This window comes from Phascolarctos cinereus, unplaced genomic scaffold (assembly GCF_003287225.1).
Source record: "Phascolarctos cinereus isolate Bilbo 61053 unplaced genomic scaffold, phaCin_HiC Scaffold_7;HRSCAF=346, whole genome shotgun sequence".
Lineage (NCBI taxonomy): Eukaryota > Metazoa > Chordata > Mammalia > Diprotodontia > Phascolarctidae > Phascolarctos > Phascolarctos cinereus.
Window position 1 is genome coordinate 189115795 of NW_027556180.1, and position 20980 is coordinate 189136774.

Here is a 20980-nt window from a genome sequence, read left to right on the forward strand (position 1 = left end):
CCACTTCTGTTTTGTGGTGGAGTTCATCATATTCACGTTCACAGTTATGATTACTATGTCTTTCTCCAGCCTATTCTTTCCCCTCCTTTTTATGCTTTTCTGTCTCCTTCTCCTTTCCCTCCTCACTAGTGTTTTGCTTTTGACTACTGGCTCCCTCAGTCTGCCCTCCCTTCTGTCAGCCCCCTCACTTTTTTCCCCCTATGCCCTTACTACTTCTTCCCTCCCTTTTATTCTCCTCCTCCCTTTTCTTTCTCCTTTCTCCCTCCTACTTCCTGCAGAGTAAGTTAGATTTTTATACCTGATTATGTTATTCTTTCTTTGAGCCAAATGTAATGAGAGTAAGGTTCAAACAATGCTCACCTCCCTCCTTTCTTCCCTCTACCATAATAGGTTTTTGTGTCTTTGTAATTTACCTTTGTCTGCCTCTTCCTTTCCTCTTCTCCCAGAACAATCACTTTTCATCACTTAATGATATTTTTTTAGCATCACATCAAAGTCAACTTATACCCACACCTCTGTCTATGTATATATACCCCTTTTAAATGTGATAATGATGCAGTTCTCAAGAATTATAAGTGTCATCTTCCCTTGTAGGGATGTAAACAGTTTGCCGTTATTAATAACATGTTTTTTTTCTTTCCTGTTTACCTGTTTAAGACTCTCTTGCGTCTTGTCTTGGATTTTGAGTCTTGTATTTGTAGATCAAATTTGAGGTTTGGAAGTCCCCTATTTTGTTGAATGTCCATCTTCTCCCCTGAAAGATTATACTCAGTTTTGCTGGGTAGTTCATCCTTGGTTGTAATCCAAGCTCCTTTGTCTTATGGAATATCATTTTCTGTGCTCTCTGATCTTCTAATGTAGAAGCTGCAACATTCTGTGTAATACACTATTCTGTGTGGTTCCATGATATTTAAATTGTTTCTTTCTGGCTGCTTGCAGTATTTTCTCTTTGACCTGCAATTTTGGAATTTGGCTACAATATTCCTTGGTGTTTTCAGTTTGGGATCTCTTTCAGGAGGTGATCAGTGGATTCTTTCAATGACTATTTAACCTTCTGCTTCTAGGACCTCAGGGCAGTTTTCCTTGATGATTTCCTGAAAGATGATGTACAGGTTTTTTTTTTTTCATCATGGTTCTCAGGTAGATCAATAATTTTTAAGTTGTCTTTCCTGGATCTATTTTCCAGGTTAGCTGTTTTTACCAATGAGGTATTTTATATTTTCTTCTATTTTTTTTTATTCTTTTGTTTCTGTTTGACTGATTCTTGTTGTCTCATAGAATCATTAGCTTATATTTGCCCAATTCTAATTTTTAATGAATTGTTTCCTTCAATTAGATTTTGTACCTCCTTTTCCATTTGGCCCATTTTACTTTTTAAGGATCTTCTCTGTAGTGAGTTTTTGTGCCTCCTTTTCTGCTTGGCCAATTGTAATTTTTAGGGACTTGTTTTCTTCAATGTACTTCACCCCCCCATTTGGCCAACTATATTTATTTTCTACAATAAGTACTTGTTTTCTACAATAAATTTTTGTCCTTCCTTTTCCAAGCTATTGACTCTCTTTCGTATACCTCTCATTTCCTTTCCCAATTTTTCTTTTACCTCTCTCATTTGACTTTTAAAATCCTTCTTGAGCTCTTTCAAGTATACTTTTTGGGCTTGAGACCAGTTCATATTCCCCTTTGAGTTTTCAGATGTGAGTATATTGACAATGTTGTCCTTATCTGAATTCTTGCCTTGATCTTCCCTGTTCCCATAATAAGAAACTATGGTCATTTTCTATTTCTGCTTTCTGCTCATGGTATTTACCTATTTCTTGACTTTTAAACTTGAGTTCTTTTGCTGGAGCGCAGATGCCACTGACCCAAGCTTCTTGTGCTGGTAGCCTGGGACTTGGTCACTGGATTTGTGTGCTGGGGCCTTAAGTGCTGGCAGCTGGCGGCTATAGGACTCTGGCAGCTTACCTGGTGCTGAGCTGGAGTCAGCAACACTTGAGCTCTCAGGGTGGGGTTGAGGAATCTGGCCCCTGGAGAACACCTGCTCACCTGGGCTTCTTTAAAGCACTTGAATATTTGGCTGCTGGAGGTTATCTGTCAGCCTGGAGTTGTGTTGAGGCCCAGAGAGATTTGGCTTCTAGAGAATACTGGTGTATGTGGTGGTTTTCTCAGCTGCTGTTTACTGGTTCCGCTGCCTGTCATGATGCACGTGGGGAGTCCTAGTGTTGGTGCTTACTTGCTCCACCACCCTTGGGCTCAGGATCTCCCCCTGGTTTGCTGAGGTGGGGCTTGCCACTGGCTTGCTGGGATGCTTCTTGTCCTGTACTTCTCCCCCGCCACCAGAGCAAAAGGGGCCTTTCCCATTAATTCCTTGAGCTTATCTGGGTAATAAGACTGATGCACCCTGTCTTTCTGCTGGCTCAGCTGTTCCAGGGTTTTTCTTAGGTGATATTTTCTGGGCTTTCAGAGGTCAATAGGGGAGGGTGAGGGCTACTTACTTCTTACTCTACCATCTTGGCACCCAGAAGTCCCTAGAACTTTTTCAAATGAACTATTTTTGTTCATGCCTCCTTTATCATATATTTGTGAAACTGATTTTTAAAAACCCAAGTAAAAGACTTTAAATTTATCTCTATCAATATTCCTCTTAAAAAGATCACTACAATAGCCCATCAAGATCTTTTAAACCTTAACTGCTGTTCAGCAGAGGCACTCTTAACAACACCTCCTAGTTCTGTGTTCAGACTCAGATGCACTGCATCTCAAGGTATAGAAGCTTGGTGATGTGGTTGTTGAAGTGCTGTTAGTGATCACTGAGAAATCATCAGTGAACAGAAGTGCCCGGAGGCTAGAGGTAGTCTAATGTTGTGAAACTACAGGTCAGTGACTTTGATTTTAATTCCTAGTAAAGAGCAAATTATTAAAGGGGTAGTTTGTGAGCGTTAAGAAAGGGAAACAGTGATCACTGTGAGCTGCCATGAGTCTATCAAAAGCAAGGCATGATGGGATAAGCTAGTTCCCTTTTTTTTTTTAAGAGTCTCTAGAGTACAAAATCAGGGAATGTTTTAGACCTTGTATATCCAGATTTCAACAGGGAATTTGATAATGCTTTTCAGGTTTCCTTGTGGATATGATGAAGGAATGTGGGTCAATGATACAGAAAAACTGACCTAAGGAGTGACTAACAGCAAATCCAGAGAGAGGTCTCTAGCAGAGTGTTGTAATGCTTTTTCTTTGGCTCTGTTTTGTTAAACTTTTTAAAGATTTATTTTCTTTTATTCTGAACTTAAGCAATAAAACAACCATTTCCATGTCATAGTAGAATAGGAAAAAAAAATGACCATACATGGAACTACAAATCTATTATGTACAACTTGTTATTCCTTTTAAGTATATAATAAAGTTATCTTGTTACTTCCTTTTTCCCCTTTTTTTTCCTTCCCTCTCTTCCCCAGAGATGGCTACCATTAAACATGTGTGTGTGTGTGTGTAAAGCTATTGTATACATACTTCTACTTATTAGTTCTTTCTCTGGATGCAGATAGTATTTTCCTTCATATGTTCTCTGTAGTTAATTTGTATATTTATAATAGTCAAAATGACTTAGTCATTCAAAGTTGTTCTTGAAACAATATTGCTGTTACTGTATACAATGTTCTCTTGATTTTTCAATTAATTTAGATGAAAGTATACCTAGGATATTTTCAGGTGACACAAAGGTAGGAAGGATGGCCAATGCTTTGGATGACGGCTTCAGGGGTCAAAAAGATCATAAGAAGCTGGAATATTAAAGTCAACAATGTAACATTTAATAAGGATAATTATAAGATCCCCTATGTCAATTCACAAAAACCAACTGTGTAAGAAATGTGGGTAGAAATAAGTTCATTTGTGAAAAGCTTAGGTATTATAGTAGAATGTAAAGTCAATAGGAGTCGGCACCCAGAAAATTTAAAGCAACTTTAGATTAATTGAAACATGGCATCCAGAATAAATGAGATGACTGTCTTACTGCCTTCTAACAAATATATATATATATATATATATACATATATATATATATATATATGTATATATATATATATATATGTGTGTATATATATATATAGTACTTTGTTTAGTTCTAGATACCACATGTTAAAAGGAACATGGATAAACTAGGGCACTTGTAGAGAATGTGAGAGGGCCTATATTATACAAACATTGGTTGAAGGAATTGGGGATATTTAGCCTGTGAAAGAGAAAACTTAAAAGATCATTGACAAGACTCTTTAAATACTCAAAAAGTTGTCAGGTGACAGAGGAATTCTCTCAAAACTGCAAATGGCAGAATATATATGAGTAAGAGGAAACAAGCCCCAACTAGGCAACAAAGTACCTTGATGCTTCAAATGACTTCAATTCATCAGGCTTAGATAAATCACACTCTAGGCTACCAAAAGAACACTGTAGATTAGATTTTAAACCATATTTTTGAGTTTTGAGAAATAATTGTGAATGGAATAGATACAGGAGGCCTGGAGGTAAGAAAATGTTATTCGATTTTCAAAAAGAAGAAGTCACGTCAAGAAATTGTTATCAGAATAATAAACTTGATATCTACTTCTGGTAAAAAAAAATTCTAGAATGGATTTAAAAAGAAATAGTGTGTGAACAACTAGAAAAGGTAAAAAGCACTAAAGAATCACTTTGAAACAGCATGAGTTCATCAAGAGCAAGGCATGCTGGAATAATAATTCAATTTCTCTCTTTTTTTGACAAGGGTACTAGAGTAGCAAATTGGGGCAGACTTTATATCTCATATACATTACAGAGAACAAGTCATGAGAAACTAAACTTATATCTGATTTTGTTAGCTTTAATAGATAAGAGCGATGGCATAGATATGGATTTACAAAAGATATTTGACAAAGTCTTTCATAATATCCTGATGACCAAAATGGAGAAATTTTGTCTGAATGATAGTATAGCTCAGGGTATTCATAGCTGTACCCTTAGAATGTTGATTAATACATCACTGTTAGGTTGGGGGGAAGATTCTAGTGTAGTTTCATAGCACCCTATTCTTGGTCTTGTACTGTTACACTCTTTTATGAATGACTTGAAGGAAGGCATAGAAGGCATAATTATCAAGTTTGTGGAAGACTTAAACCTGGAAGAAATGGATAATATTTGTGTGATAAATGATCAGGGGCAGCTAGGTGGCACAGTGGGTAGACTGCCTGGCCAGCAGTCAGAAAGACCTTAGTTCAAATTTGGCTTCAGACACTTACTAGCTTAGGCAAGTCACTTACTGTCTGTTTGCTTCAGTTTCTTCATCTGTAAAATAGCACCTCCCTCCCAAGGTTGTTGTAAGGACCAAATAAAATGAAAACTGTGAAGCACTTAGAACAGTGCCTGGCACATAGTAAGTGCTGTATAAATATGTACTATACTACTGCTGCTGCTGATAAAGTCAGGATTCAGTATGACTTTGGCAAGTAGAAACAAGGGTCTGAAATCAATGAGATCTGATTTAAATGACAAGTGTAAAATACTGTATCCCAGTAATTAAAACAAAAGAACTGCAAAAATCAGATAGAAGCAGTTTGGCTTTATAGTAGTTTATGTGCAAAAACCTTATTTGGCCACAAGTTTAACAGGAGCAAATAGTGTAAACCAACTGCTAAAATACTAAATTTTAAGTTCCAATAATAAAATGAATTAGGTATATTTTGCAATATAATTTTCCTACTGAGCCCTATTTGTCCTGCTGAGACCAAATTTGGAAAAACTGTAATCTGCTCTAAGTACCACATTTTGAGAGGAACATTGCCAAATTAAAGTGACTTCCTTAGTGATAAATATGGTGAAATGTCTTAAAGTTCTCATATAAAGAAGAATTGAAGGAGTCTCTGATATATTTCCTAGAAAGAAAGAAGTGTTGGGGTTCATGGGAGCTATATTCTGCTATGTGAAATATTGTTATATAGGACAGGGCTTAGATTTGTTGTGCTTAAACTTAGAGGGCAGAACTGAGATCAATGGGTCAAAGTTACAGGAAGGCAGATTTTGATTCAATACAAGGAAAAACATTGCAATGGTGAAAGCTGTCCAGAAATGGAATCAGTTGCCTCAGAAGTTCTTGGTTTTATTACCATTGAAAATCTCCAAGTAGGCTTGATGACCATTGGTTGGGAATATTGTAGAAGATTTTGATGGGATGACTTTCTCTTCCTGCTCTGTTATAATTCTATTGTTCCAGAGGGATGAGCTAAAAATCATTGGTTTGATGGGTAAATTTTTTGCTGATTAGAAGGGGGAAAATCTTTCTAGCAAACAGAGCTATCTATAATGTGATAGGCTATCATTACTAGAAGTGCATACAATGGTACATCAGGGATATTGTAGAGAGTCATGTTCTGATCGAGATTTAGTTTAGTTAGTATGTGAGATTCTTTTCAAAACCAAGATTTTCTGATATTATAGAATGGTGGTAGGCTTGTATGGAACATTCTTTCAATAAAGTAATACATCTCAACGAAGAGCCTACCTTATTTTCATCCCTTTTATTCTTTCCCTTCTTGCCATGTAGTGCTCTCAAAATAAGTGTCTTGATGTCCTAAGAATACCCTACCTCTTAATATAAAGTTGGTACTGAGGAGTCTCAAAATTTTTCGGTGGATAAAAAATAAAAGCATAGTTCTTAGAAAGTTCTTAAGCAATATTAACAACCTTAAAGCCCCCTATATACCAATACCCCCATGCCCATGAGTGAAGATAAAATTGCCCATTTCCTTAAAATAAGAATCATTTAAGTGAAAATTTATTGGATATGAAGGACAAACTAAGGTTTCTGCATCTGGTCTCAGAAACTGATTCAAAGACTTATTTATGCTTCCAGCATATAATCCCCTGAAACAGTTCCAGCATCAGCTTCTGCTGTTGTGAGCTGTCTATTATTTGGGTTTCTGTCAACCAGACAAGGTGTCAAGTTATGTTTCCCAGATTCAAATTGCTGCATATTATCTAGACTCTGGTTAACTTCTTTTCCACATGTTCATATTTAAGTAGGAACAGAGGTGAATGCATAAAGTTGAATGCCTGAAATGTTTTTTAAAAGGCTAACTCAGAGTATTTTTAAGTACTTCTAAGCGTAACAAATGTGAATTGACACACTATTTTTCTCACAGCAAGCCGAGAAGTCTTCAATTTATGAACTTTGTATTTTGTGATTTAGTAACTAGCAATTCAAAAAGGTAAACTTGACTGTTTATAATGAATGTTTTTGAAAACACATTTGAAATCTTTTCTTTTCTCAACAAGCTTGGAATTGCATGTCTAGGTATTATCCTTTCTCCACTTGGCAAGCATGGCTACAGATAACATTTCTTCATATCTAAGGAGATTCTTTGCCGGTGAAACTTTTCTTGCTTTTTAGTGAGTATAATTTCAAAAATCCAGCCCAGAAATGCTTTCTGACACTTTATTTGGTGATATAGCTTATTATAACAGTATATTACAATCTACACATTTGGATAGGATGCATTTAAGTTTTGAAAAATAATTTTTATTGATATCTTTTGTTTTAACATTGCCCAAATTCCTCTCTCTACCTCATCCCAGTAGGTCACTCCATGAAACAAAGATTATTTTAAAAGAAAAAAAAGGGGAAGGGAAAAAAGCAACACTGATTAATACATTCAAAAATAAATCTGATAATAGATGTAAGTTTTTTTCCACACCAATGGCCCCCACCCCACCACCCTTGCAAAGGAGCAGGGACTGTGTGGCCTCATAGATCTTCCATTTAGGACCAATTTTGTTCTTTGTAATTTCACAACATTCATTTTCAATTGTTTTGTGGTTGTTGTTCACATTCTTATTGTAGTCATTTGTATATTGCTTTCTTGGCTCTTTTTACTTAATTTTGCATCAGTTCATATAAGTGTTTCCATGCTTCCATCATATTCATCATTTCTTACAGCACAGCAATATTCCATTACATTCACAAGCTGCGATTTATCTAGCTATTCTCCAATGGTCAAATGACTACTTTGTTTCCAGTTTTCTGCTACCACAAACATTCTGCTATAAAACATTTTTGTGTATATAGAGCCTTTCTTTTTATCATTGACCACTCTGAGATATATACCTAGTACTAGATATTTGTTAAATTTCAATAATATAATTTCTTTTTGGTCTAGTTTAGTTTTGACATTTGCTTTAAAATAACCAGCTCTCAATTGCTTAGTGCTTAATGTGTTTTAATGTTAAAAATAGAAGCAAATTAAAAAATAATTTACATATATGAGGGAATTCAGAGAGATATGGCACTGGACTAGAATTCAATAGATCTGAACTCTAACACTTGTTAGCTGTTTGACTTTGGGCAAGCTTCACAGTTTGAGTTAACCTCATCTCTAAAATGGGAAATGTAAAACGGGTATGGCCTACCTCACATGGTTATTATAAAAATAAGAGGCTGTGAAGTAGGTGAAAGTTATACTGCAAAGGGCAATAGGAAGTCATGGAGGCATTGCCCAAAGTAACTCAGAGAAATAGTGGCAGAACTGGGAATAGAAATTATGTCCCCTGAGCAATCACACACACATGCGCGCGCGCGCACACACACACACACACACACACACACCCCAGCTGATGCATTAGAATACACAGATTAGGCAGTTATTGATAATTAACAAATCTATTTTTCAAAGCAGTAACTAGCACATAGTTTTGTTCAACTATAGAACAAAACTATTGTCACTTTAAACTTAATTTTAAAATTCAGGGCAGCCTGAATACTCAGTGGCAATGATAAATAGAGTATATTACAAGCTACACATTTGGATAGGATGCATTTAAGTTTTGAAAAATAATTTTTGTTGATATCTTTTGTTTTAACATTGCCTAAATTCCTCTCTCTACCTATTGAGGCAAAGATCTATTTTTAATTGTTTTTTTCTTTCCTCCACTCCTTATATGTATACCCATTAAAAATGAAAAGTAAAAATATTTTAATCATTATTCTCTTACAGGTTTTTATTTATTTACTTATTTGGTATGGTGAAAGGGAGTCAGAGAATGAGAGTTTGGTATCATATTATGGAGAGTTATAAAAATACAACTGGGGCTTTTTCCTACATCTTGACATTGTGGTGCAGGTATAGGGGCAGCTTTCTCATTATATCTTCTTAGAATTAAGAGGAGATTCCTAAGAAAAGGACCATGTTGGGCTTATAAAGAACTGCCAATACCATAACACACATATTTATTCTGTTCCAAATCCAAACACCTTACCACACCATTACCCTTGATAAAGAGTAAAATGTACTACATTTTCATTTTGGAAGCTATCTGTCTGCTAAAGTCTAGACATAAAGAAACTTATTGTTGAAGAAACTACACATACCCTTTTGTTGTCATGGAATGAGGTGATAGATTCACAAATAAATATGTAAGTGATATTTTAAACTACTGTCTTCTGAATCTTTGTGAATGTTTGTATAGTAATTGTATATTTGAAGTAATTCTATAAGATGCAGTGTCCACCATGAGTAAAAGTGTAGGACTTGGAGTCAAGAAGACTATTCTAATTCTGACTCAAATACTAGCTGTGTAAATCTGTTTCCTCCTGTATAAAATTGTGATAATGAAAACACCTGCTTCCCAGGGTTGTTGTGAGGATCAAATGAGATAATGCGTATCTCAATATATAACTTCAAATATACCTGCCTAATCTGTGTATTCTAATACATTAGTTGCTTTTTTGTGTGGCATTGGTCAGGTGGACAAGGGACATAACTTGTACTCTTAGTTTTTCCACTATTTCTTTGAGTTACCTTGGGCAATACCTCTTGACCTCCTATTGTCCTTTGCAGTATACCTTTCACTTACTTCATAGCCTTTTATTTTTATAAGAAATATATGAGGTTGGCAGTACCCACTTTACATTTCCCATTTTACAGATGAGGTTACCTGAAACTATGAAGTCAAATAGCTAGCAAGTGTTAAGAGTTCAGATCTATTGAATTCTATCTAGTATGGTGCTATACCTCTCTGAATTCCCTCACACATGTAGTACTCATTCCTATATATTCCGTATTCAATCTTTTATAAATGGAAGCTATGTCAGCCAGAGTATCTGTGGCTGGCAGTGTGATAATCAAAGGCACAGTCAAAACTTACCTGTTGACCCACAGCTTATTTTACTGAAGAGATTAGTAATCTTGTTCCATTTTGTTGGGACTGTGTGATTCTCAATGGTGACAAATTCATAAATAACATGTGAGTGTTTGGGAGAGCTCAGCTACTGTGGGAATTAGACTGGGAACAGGTGAGTGGTTTATAAAACTGTTTGCTAAAGATGGAATTCTGCTAACAAAGGACTTCAGTGAAAAAAAAAGACTCTCATTGGAGATGAGGCAACAGGGAAATGATGAATGACCAGAGGAGAAGCATGGAAAGAATAGATCATAAATAGAGGAATGAAATCCACAAGAGTCAGAAGAAACACATGGTAAATTTTCTGTGTTGAATCTCCTGAGTAAATAGGAAGATTAGCTTGACAGTATAAACAATTTAGGGTGATAAATCTAGGAAAGAAACCTCAGTTTTCCCTTTTCTTTAAAAAATTTTTTCCTTAATGAAAATTCATCTTGTCTCTCCCACTTTGCCCCTCATAACATACAGTGCATGTTTGTAGCCAATTTTCTTTTAGATATGCACACTGGTGCCATGGAAGTGCTTAATCAATATGTGCCAACCTTACAAATATCAGGCCTTAATAACAAAAATTACCAACTTGAGTCTTAGAGGTCCTGGTAATTGTCTTCTATACCTTGCTCGTGACAAGGCTGTCCTCTCTGCCTAGCAGGAGGTGAGATGTTTCCCTCCTGGTTTGTTATTTGGCAAATCTTCTTCCACAGACACTGTCCTAAATGAAAACAGGCTGCTGGAGCCTCAAGTATGAAAAATGTAGGATCCTGAGACAGTTGTGACCTAGAAGCAAGCTAAAGCCTAAGGCCTCCAGTTTATTATAGTTCAACCTATGGGGGTTCCTAATTTGTTTACTACATAATTCGTCAATAAGTCAATCACAAGTGGAGGCTTAAAGCAGAATGGAGTTATGTTAAATTGATGAACTTATTCCTATCATTTTATTAAGGTAATAAAGATCATTCTCACTCTTCCCCTCCCTCACTGAAAAAACCCCCCAAAACTCATAATAAATATGCACAGTCAAACAAAACAAATGCCTATATCGGCTGTAAGCCCCTTACTCTCTCATCTCCACTGAAAAAAAATATATCTGAAATCTCTTCCTTGAATCTATCACTTATTTGTCAGGAGGTAGGTAGTCTATTTCATGGTAAGTCTATTAAAATCATGGCTTATCGTTATGTTGATCAGAGTTCTTAAGGCTTTCAAACTATATTATTGTTATTGCATATTGTTCTGCTGGTTCTGCTCACTTCCTTTTGCATCAGTTTATATAAGTCTTCTCAGGTTTCTGCAGTTATCTCCTTAATCATTTCTTAAAAGACAAGAGTATTCTACCATATTCATATAATAATGGCTAGTATTTATGGGGCACTTTAAGGTTTGCAAAGCACTTTATCAATACTATCTTTTTATCCTCACGACAACCCTGGTAGATAGACGCTATTGTTATATAGCTCCTTTTCATAGATGAGGAAACAGAGACAGAGAGCAATTTGGTGACTTGCGGAGGATCACACAACTAGTAAATGTCTGAAGCTTGATTTGAACTTAGGTCTTCATGGCTACAAGTCCAGCACTGTGTTACCTAGTCTCCTTTTAATTTTTTTTTTCCTAACCATTTGTTCAGCTATTTGCCAATTGATGGGCATCCCCTTTGTTTCCAGTTCTTTGCCACCACAAAAAGAAGTATTACAAATATTTTCATTTGTATGGTTTCTTTTTTCTTTCTTTGTGGTCTAAGCTTAGTTGTGGTATTTCTAGATCAAAGGCTATGTACAGTTTAATAGCTTTCTGGGCATACCTCCAAATTGCTTTGCAGAGTGGATTAACAAATCTGTGTTCCTAAAGCCTCCCCCTCTGCCCCCTGCACTTATCATTTTCCTTTTCTTTTGAGGAATCAATTTTACCAGTCTGATGGGCATGGAGGGGAACCTCATTGTTGTTTCAATTTGCATTATTCTAATTATTAATGATTTAGAGCCTTTTCTTTCATATGGCTATCAATAGCTATTCAGCATTGGTTTATACCAGATGCAACTGGAAATTGAATTTTGAGAACATAACCTTTCCAGAGGAAAGAATTTTCTAATCAAGATCTATACCTAAAAAACATGAAGTACCAGAAAGAATGTGGAATTTGGAGTCAAGAGATGTGTTCCAATCCTTATTCTGCTTCTTATCATCACGTGACTTGGAGAAAATTATTTATTCTCTTAAAGATTCCTCCTAGCTCTAAATCCTTTTTAAAGTAAGGTGGTCTAGAAAAAGTTCCTTTGTCACTTTTGAAAGATATTTTGGTAAATGCTAGAATATATTTTGTGTTTTTTCATTCCCAATGGATTAGAAATTCAGTCTACTTCTAAGAGAACTGTATTTCTACCATTGATTCATATGTGAATATGTAGGGGTTAGGGAGGAGACTTATGTTTTCATTAGTATAGCATTTTCATTATATCTCTTTAATAAGGAAACTCCTAGTGATCTGCCTCCAGGGCAAAATCTCTATCCACTATGCTTTCTACATATTTATCTATATATCTGCATATCTATAGATATCTATATCTATTTATATTACTCTTTATTTTTAAATTCATAAACATTTATTTTCTCTCCTCTCCAGATTTCCTATTAAAAAAAGAAAAGCAATACTCATAATAAATATGCAAAGTCAGGCAAAACAAAGTCACTCATTGACCAAGTACAAAAATATGTTCATTCTGCATCTTGAGTCCATCAATTTTCTGTCAGAAGGTAAGAAGCATGCATCATCTTCATCAGTGTGTAAATGTAACTGGTCAGAGCATTGATCAGGTTCTTAAGTAGTAATAGTAATAATAATAATATCTAGCATTTATATAATATTTTAAGGTTTACAAAATGCTTCTTATTTTTTAAAGATTCATTAATTTATTTATTTTTAGTTTTCAACATTCACTTCCACAAGATTTTGAGTTCCAGATTTGCTCCTCATCTTGTCCTTCCCCCAACCCCAAGATAGCACGCATTCTGAATACCCTTTCCTCTAATCTGCCTTCCCTTCTATCTCACCCTCCTTCTCTTTTCCCCTTCCTCTTCTATTTTCCTATAGGGCAGGATAGATTTCTATACCCTATTGCCTGTATGTCTTATTTCCCAATTGAATGTGAAAACAATTATTTAACATTTGTTTTTAAAACTTTGTGTTCCAAATTTTCTCCCTTCCTTCCTTTCCATCCACCCTCATTGAGAAGGCAAGCAACTAGATTCAAGGTAATACATGTGTAGTCATGCAAAACACTTCCATAGTAGTCATTCTGTGGAAAACTAAGTATATTTCCCTTCATCCTATCCCACCTCCCATTTATTCTATTCTCTCTTCTGACCCTGCCCCTCCTTAGAAGTGTTTGCTTCTGATTACTCCCTCCCCCAATCTGCCCTCTTCTCTATCATGCCCTTGCTCTCTTATCCCCTTCTGCTCTATTTTTCTGTAGGGTAAGATAAATTTCCATACCTAACTGAGTGTTTATGTTATTCCCTCCTTAAGCCAAATTCAATGAGAATAAGATTCACTCATTCTCTCTCACCTTCCCCACTTCCCTTCTACTGTAAAAGCCTTTTCTTATCTGTTTTTGGTGAGAGGGCATTCTACCTCTCCCTTTCTCCTTCTGCCAATATAATCCTCTCTTACCCCTTAATTTTATTCTCCTGATATCACTCATTCATCTTAAACTCACCCTGTGCCCTCTGTTAATCTGTCTATACGTATAATTTTTTCCCCCTCCAACTAACTAATACTGACAAAGGTCTCATGAATTACAAATATCATCTTTCCATGTAGGAATGTAAACAGTTCAACCTTAATAAGTCCTTTATGATTTCTCTTTCCTGTTTACCTCTTCATGCTTCTCTTGAGTCGTGTGTTTGAAAGTTAAATTTTCTATTCATCTCTGGTCTTTTCATCAAGAATGCTTGAAAGTCCTCTATTTCACTGAATGTCCATTTTCTCCCCTGAAGGATTATACTCAGTTTTGCTGGGTAGGTGATTCTTGGTTGTAATCTTATCTCCTTTGCCCTACAGAATGTCATATTGCAAGCCCTGTGGTCTCTTAATGTAGAAGCTGTTATCCTGATTGTGTTTTCACAATATTTGAATTGTTTCTTTCTGACTGCTTGCAATATTTTCTCCTTGATCTGGGAACTCTGGAATTTGGTTACAATGTTTTTAGGAGTTTTTCTTTGGGGATCTCTTTCAGGAGGTGATTGGTGGATTATTTCCATTTCTATTTTGCCCTCTGGTTCTAATATATTAGGGCAGTTTTCCTTGATAATTTTCTGAAAGATGATGTCTAGGCTGTTTTTTTGATCATGGCTTTCAGATAGTCTAATAATTTTAAAATTCTCACTCCTGGATCTATTTTCCAGGTCAGTTGTTTCTCCAAGTGAGATATTTCACATTGTCTTCTATGTTTTTCATTCTTTTGGTTTTGTTTTATAGCATCTTGATTTCTCATGAAGTCACTAGCTTCCATTTGCTCCATTCTAATTTTCAAAGAATTATTTTCTTCAGTAAGATTTTGGACTTCCTTTTCCATTTGGCTAATTTGCTTTTTAAGGCATTCTTCTCCTCATTGGCTTTTTGGATCTCTTTTGCCATTTGGGTAAGGCTATTTTTTAAAGTGTTATTTTCGTCAGTATTTTTTTTGGGTCTCCTTTAGCAAGCTGTTGACATGTTTTTCATGATTTTCTTGCATCACTCTCATTTCTTTTCTCAGTTTTTCCTCTACTTCTCTTACTTGCTTCTCAAAATCCTTTTTGAGCTCTTCCATAGCCTGGGACTGATTAATATTTTTCTTGCAGGCTTTGGATGTAGGAGCTTTGACTTTGTTGTCTTCTGGTTTTATGTTTTGATCTTCTTTGTCACCAAAGAAAGATTCTATAGTCTGACTTTTTTTTTTACACTGTTTGCTCTTGATCCCAGCTAATTACTTGAGTTTTAAACTTTTTGTTAAGGTAGGGGTTTGCTTCTAGTGTGAAGAATATACTGTCCCAATGAAAGGCCCCTAAATTCTCTGTTGGCCAATGAGACTGGGAGGCAGGGGTTATAGGACTAGAATCCCTCTTATTCTGTATACCCTGCTGTCTTGGGTTGACTACACTAGGACTTTCATTATAAATATGTACCATAACTAATTTCATTCATTAGATTTTTGCTGTCCTTCTATACAACCAGATGTTTAAACAAGATAGAGCCTTTTATAACCCAGCCCAGGGGAGGTAAAAATGGGGGAATTGTGGGAAGGTATATCAGAGTGGCAAAGGACAAGTCTCTTATTTATGTACATGCTTCTTGCTGGGCTTGCTGTCCCTTTGTCATGGGCATGGAGTCACTTTAATCTTAAAATGCAAAAACTCAACTTGAGGGAAATGCAAGGCAGGATACTTAGCAGCCAAATACAGGAAACAAATGAGATACAGACACAAGCTAAGCATAAATTGGGCCAACAAGAAAAGAAAAAAATTAAGACTTGGAGGGACAAAAAGCTAAGAATGAATCAGTGATAATCTTACTAAGAAAGCAAATGTGATAGTATGCTTCATTAAGAAAAACCTAACAAGCAAGAAACAGGAAGTAATCCTGCTGCTATTTCCATCAAGTGCCTTATTAAAGTGCTATCTTCAGTTTTCATCTTTGTGGTTTTGGTAAAAACTGTGGAGAAACATGAGAGGATGGAGAGAAACAAAAAGCATCTACCCTTGTGAGGAAAGGCTAAACGTGATGCGGGAAGAAGAGGTGCAGTCACATTGGATCAGAGATTTAGAGTTAAAACAGACCTCAAAGGTCATATAGTCCGGCCCTTTTATTTTACAGAGGAGGAAACTGAGACTCAGAGTTTTTCCATCAAGTACATTTTTCATTGTTTCCTTGCCCCTCCCCTTCTCCTACTGGATAGCCATTCCCCCAAAACAAAGAATGAAATGAGAAAAAAATTTCAACAAAACTAATAAATATATCAAAGAAGTCTGGCATTATATATAGTATTTCATACCCACAGTTCCCCAACTCTGCAAAGAAACCGGTGGGGAACTTTCTTTTCATTGTAGCTGAACTTGGTCGTTGTAATTTTGAAGCATTTATGTTCTATTATTTGTTTTTTCAATTGTCATTTTTATAGACATTATGTGTGTTGTTCTTCCTGGTTCTGCCTTACTTTTCATTAGTTCATGGAAGTCTTCCTCTGCTTCTTTGTATTCATCACTTCATCATTTATTATATAGTATAGTAATATTACAATACAACAATACACCATTAAATTCATGTACCACAACTTTTACAGCTATCCTTTGCAACAGTGGATATCTATTTTTTTCCAGTTCCTTGCTAGTATAGAAAATGCTATTATAAGTAATTTGCTTTGTGTGGATCTCTTCTTTTTGGCATTGACTTTATCTGGGTAGTCAGTCAACTAGCATTTATTAAGTGTCTATTAAGTGGGGCACCATTGTAAGCATGGGAATATAAAGAAAGATTAAAAAAAAAACATCCCATGCTGTCATAGAGCTCACAGGCCAATGGGGAGGACAACATAGAAACAATTATGTATAAACAAAATATATACAGGATTAGTTGGGTGTAGTCTAAAGGAAGGCACTAAGATTAAGGACAACTGGGAAAGGCTTCTTGCAAAAGAAAGCCAGATGAGACTTGAAGGAAGCCAGGAGATAGAGATGAGGAGGGAGAGATTTCTAGACGTTGAAGACGGCCATTGAAAATTCCCAGAGTGGGGATATGAAGCATCTGGTTTGTAGAACAGCAAGGAGGCCAATGCCACTGGATCACCAAATATGAGTATGATTGTATGAGTTAGTGTTTGTGTGGTTGTGTTGGGGGGTTGTGGTTAGGGGATGGAGTAAAGCATAAGAAGAAAAATACAGGAGTCAGGTTATGATGAGCTTTAAAAGTCAAACAGAGGATTTTATATTTGATCCAGGAGGTCATAGGTACACATTTGTTTTTGTTAAGTAGGAGAGTGATGTCAAACCTGCATTTTTGGAAAATCAATTTGATAGCTAAGTGGAGGATGGATTAGAGTAGGGCAGATTTGAGGCAGGGTCACCATCAAGCAACCTATTACAATAGTTCAGGTGTGAAGTGATGAGGGTATGTATCAGGATGGCAATAGTGTCAAAAGGCTTCAGTTAAGAGAGATGTTACAAAGATATGTTCCATGACAGGGCTTGGCCTGATTGGATACAAGCAGTGAAAGAGTGAGGAGTCAATAATGACACCTGAATTGCAAGCCTGGTTACTTGAGAGAATAATGGTACTCTTAATAGTAATAGGGCAGTTAGGAAGAAGAATCGGGTTGGGAGGAAAGATAATGAGTTCAGTTTTGGACATGTTGAACTTAAGATGTTTATGGGATATCCTCTTCTAGGTGTCTAATAGGCAGATGGGACAAAGAAGGTCAGGAAATGCCTAGAATGCTCTCTCTTCCCCATCTCCTATTAGCTTCCGTAGTTCCCTTTAAGTTTCAACTAAAATCCCATCTTCTAGAGGAAACTTTCTCCAATTACTTTCAATTCTATGCCTTCCCTCTTTTACTCATTTCCTATTTAACCTGTACATAGCTTGTTTGTATATATTGGTTTGCTTGTTGGGTCTCCCATTAGATTGTGAGCTCCTTAAAGGCAAGACACATTTCCCCCCTTTTTTGTATCCCCATCATTTGTCTTAATAAATTTTATTGACTGACTGACTGATTGACTCTGATTATTTCCAACTTGTCCTGTATTGCTCCATTAGACTATAATTGTTAGCAGGAACTGTCTTTTAACTTTTTTTTCTATTCCCAGAGCTTAGCACAGTCAGAGGCTTGTACAATAGTATGTACTTAAGAACGCTTGTTGACTGACTTAATGAAATCACATAGGAGAAACCTGACCTATGTGAGGAAATTAAAGAATGGACAACCTCACAAAAAGAAAGAAGGGAAGAAGCATTGTGTAGTTGGAGCTAAAAGAAAAAGTAAAAACAAACAAATTTGAGGCTATTCCAGAAGAAAGAATTATCTGATCTGAGAAAGCAGCTACTTGTTTTCCAAGACAGGATCAAGTACATTTGCTGGTGCAATCAGGTGAAGGAGAAGAGAAAACAAAGGGAACATTTAAATATAAAAAATCAACAGATGTTTAATGATCACACTCTTGTTTAAAGAATTAGGGAAACTATTTGTCAATCTCATAACAATAGAAAGGTCTGTTGTGTTTATACACATATAGTATACTAGTAGAGACACATGTAAGGATACACATATAGCTAAGCCAACTCACACTTTCCGCATTGCAGGACAACAATGGTTTTTCTCTTCTCACTGTATTTGTGGTGTTCCCCATCATATCTGGTTGTCCACCACTCCACTGTGTCCTGGGCTTATTTCTCTCTGCAGTTTAACTCAACTTTTTTGCTGAATTCTCTGCATCTATTCTCTGCTGGGTTGGCTACTGGATGAGTTCTTTCCCTGTAGGATTCTATTGTCTATGGGGAGTAGGAGACACAGAGAAATATTTTCTTTACTTGCTAGAACCAGGATGGGGAAAAGAAGTTATTTATTTTAAATAACTTGCTTTCTTTTCAGCTGTCATAGATGAGTATCCTTAGAGTTGCATCTTCTTAGAACTTGTTCTGGCTTTCACCAAAGACATGGTTGATCTTTTAGCCAATTGATAACTAGAGTTCTTATAATTCCATCAAATTAGTTAGGGAGCTTCCTCAGACTTCCAAAAAAAGGAGTAAAAACTGCTTTATATTTTATTTAAATTGGCCCATCTAAGTGTGAAAGGGATTCTCTTAACTAAGTAAGAATAGGTCACTCTCAGTTCAACATCCTTCATAGCCTCACTTGGGTTATAGGCAATCAAGGTTTCGTGCCCTTTATAAGCTGTGAATGTATGCACATCATCATTTGTGTTACCTTTTCCTGATATCTTATAATTTCAATGGGGAAAGTGAAGAAAGTGGAAGGTGAGCTGATCAAGGGTCACTTTACTAGAATGGTGAAAAATAAATGGAAATAATGGATTTCAGGTGATATTAAAAACATAAAAAAGACGTTTTGAACCAATTCTCAACCATTAGGGGAAAGACTAGGTCAACTATGACTATTAAAAGGGAAAGAAAAATCAAACTATATGGGCCCTGTTGAAAGGGAAACCGAAAATTGTGAGCTTGGGGATAGGTCATTCATTCATTCATTCATTCATTCATTCAGTAAACAATCATTTCTTAATTCATTTCCCACCAGGTTGTACTCCTCTGGACTTCTCTGTCATGCCTCCAGAAACTTCATCCTAGAAGATCACTTAAGCCCTGGAATTTACACCTGTGACATACTTTGACTAGAAGGTAGAGGCTTCTCCCAGAACCTCCACTTAACATTTAAGGAAGGTGTCCAGGTCGTAAGCAGTACTTTCTTCTCTGTCTCTCTGTCTCTGTCTTTGTCTCTGTCTCTCCCTCCATTTGTAACTTCATTTTATATACTGTCTTTCCTATTAGAATGTAAGTTCTTTGAGAATAGAGACTATCTTTCTTTTTGCTTGTATTTGTACGTCTAGCTTTTAGCAAAGTGCTGGGTACAGAGTAAGCACTTAAATGTTTGTCGACAGAATGAGACAGTGAAAAAAGATAAAGCACTTAAGTGGGTAAAAATCAGATGAAATGAGTTGGTTGTGTATGGAAGTCAAATCAACAATCAGCCATTAAGTATTACCATGTGCCAGGCACTGTGCTAAGTGATAAGGATACAAAGAAAGGTAAGAGACTGTCCCTGCTCTTAGTCTTACTCTTAGAGCTCACAGTCTATGGAAAATAAGGTGGAGAAATCAGAGAAAGGATTTTATTGTCCTTATTTTTAAAAGCATATATGATTAGCTTAGCATTTATGAGAAAATTTTATTTGGAAAAGGCATTCATTATGTATATATGATTATAAGAGGCATTTCCATTGGATATATATTCATCCTTATGGAATCTCTGTCCTTGGAGATAAAAAAATAAAATAAAATAGACAACCTGCTCTCATGGATGGTTGAAGTATTAAATTGCCCAAGGTTTGGGATTAGACTAGATGATCTGTAGAAGTCACTGAAAATTGTGACTATTAGGAAACTTACAAATATTTACTGGACTGTGGCAATGTGTAACATACAAATTGCATTGCATACAGGGAGGGGTGTCACTTTCCTTCTTTTCATATGGACAGTTTCACATTAGAAGCCTGAAAACCTAATTGCATATGTAATAATGGAATTGAGGGGTTTGTTAAACCAACTGTCAGCACTGAAATATTAGTATGATGGGCTGTCGCTTCGATGAAATGTCAGCAGTGAAATGTTGCATGACGAAATGCCCATGACACTGTCGATGATGAAATGTCAATGACAAGATGCTGTATGGAGAGATGTCACAGAAATGAAATGTTGCATGACAAGATGTCCCTGTGACGAAATGGTCACAGAGAAATGTCAACTGCAAAGAGTTACCACAGCAAGTACACACACACACACACATGCCTTGCATACCTAATTGCTTTTAGTTGAATATAAGTTTGTAGAAAACCTTTTTCAACTAGAGACTAAGTGCAGTACCACTGTAAATTAAAATGCCAGGAAGAATTTTTTTTTCCTTTTTGGATCACAGCAGGTGGCGCATCTCATTTCTGTGTTTCGCCTTTTTCAGAACACTGCAAAGCAGGTGATCCTAGCATCTCTGAGTCAAGAGAGTTAGTTCAATCACCTGCTTCTC

The 20980-nt window shown here is 36.1% G+C and overlaps 1 long non-coding RNA gene across 1 annotated transcript in view; it reads left to right on the forward strand.

The window, feature by feature from the left end:
* LOC144454886 (uncharacterized) overlaps positions 1-20548 on the forward strand; it is a 39260-nt gene extending 18712 nt beyond the window's left edge. The window contains exons 2-3 of the long non-coding RNA XR_013483437.1: positions 12821-12951; positions 19482-20548. This is a non-coding gene — a long non-coding RNA (uncharacterized LOC144454886). The remainder of the gene's footprint in view (positions 1-12820; positions 12952-19481) is intronic.
* The last annotated feature ends 432 nt before the right edge of the window (positions 20549-20980 follow it).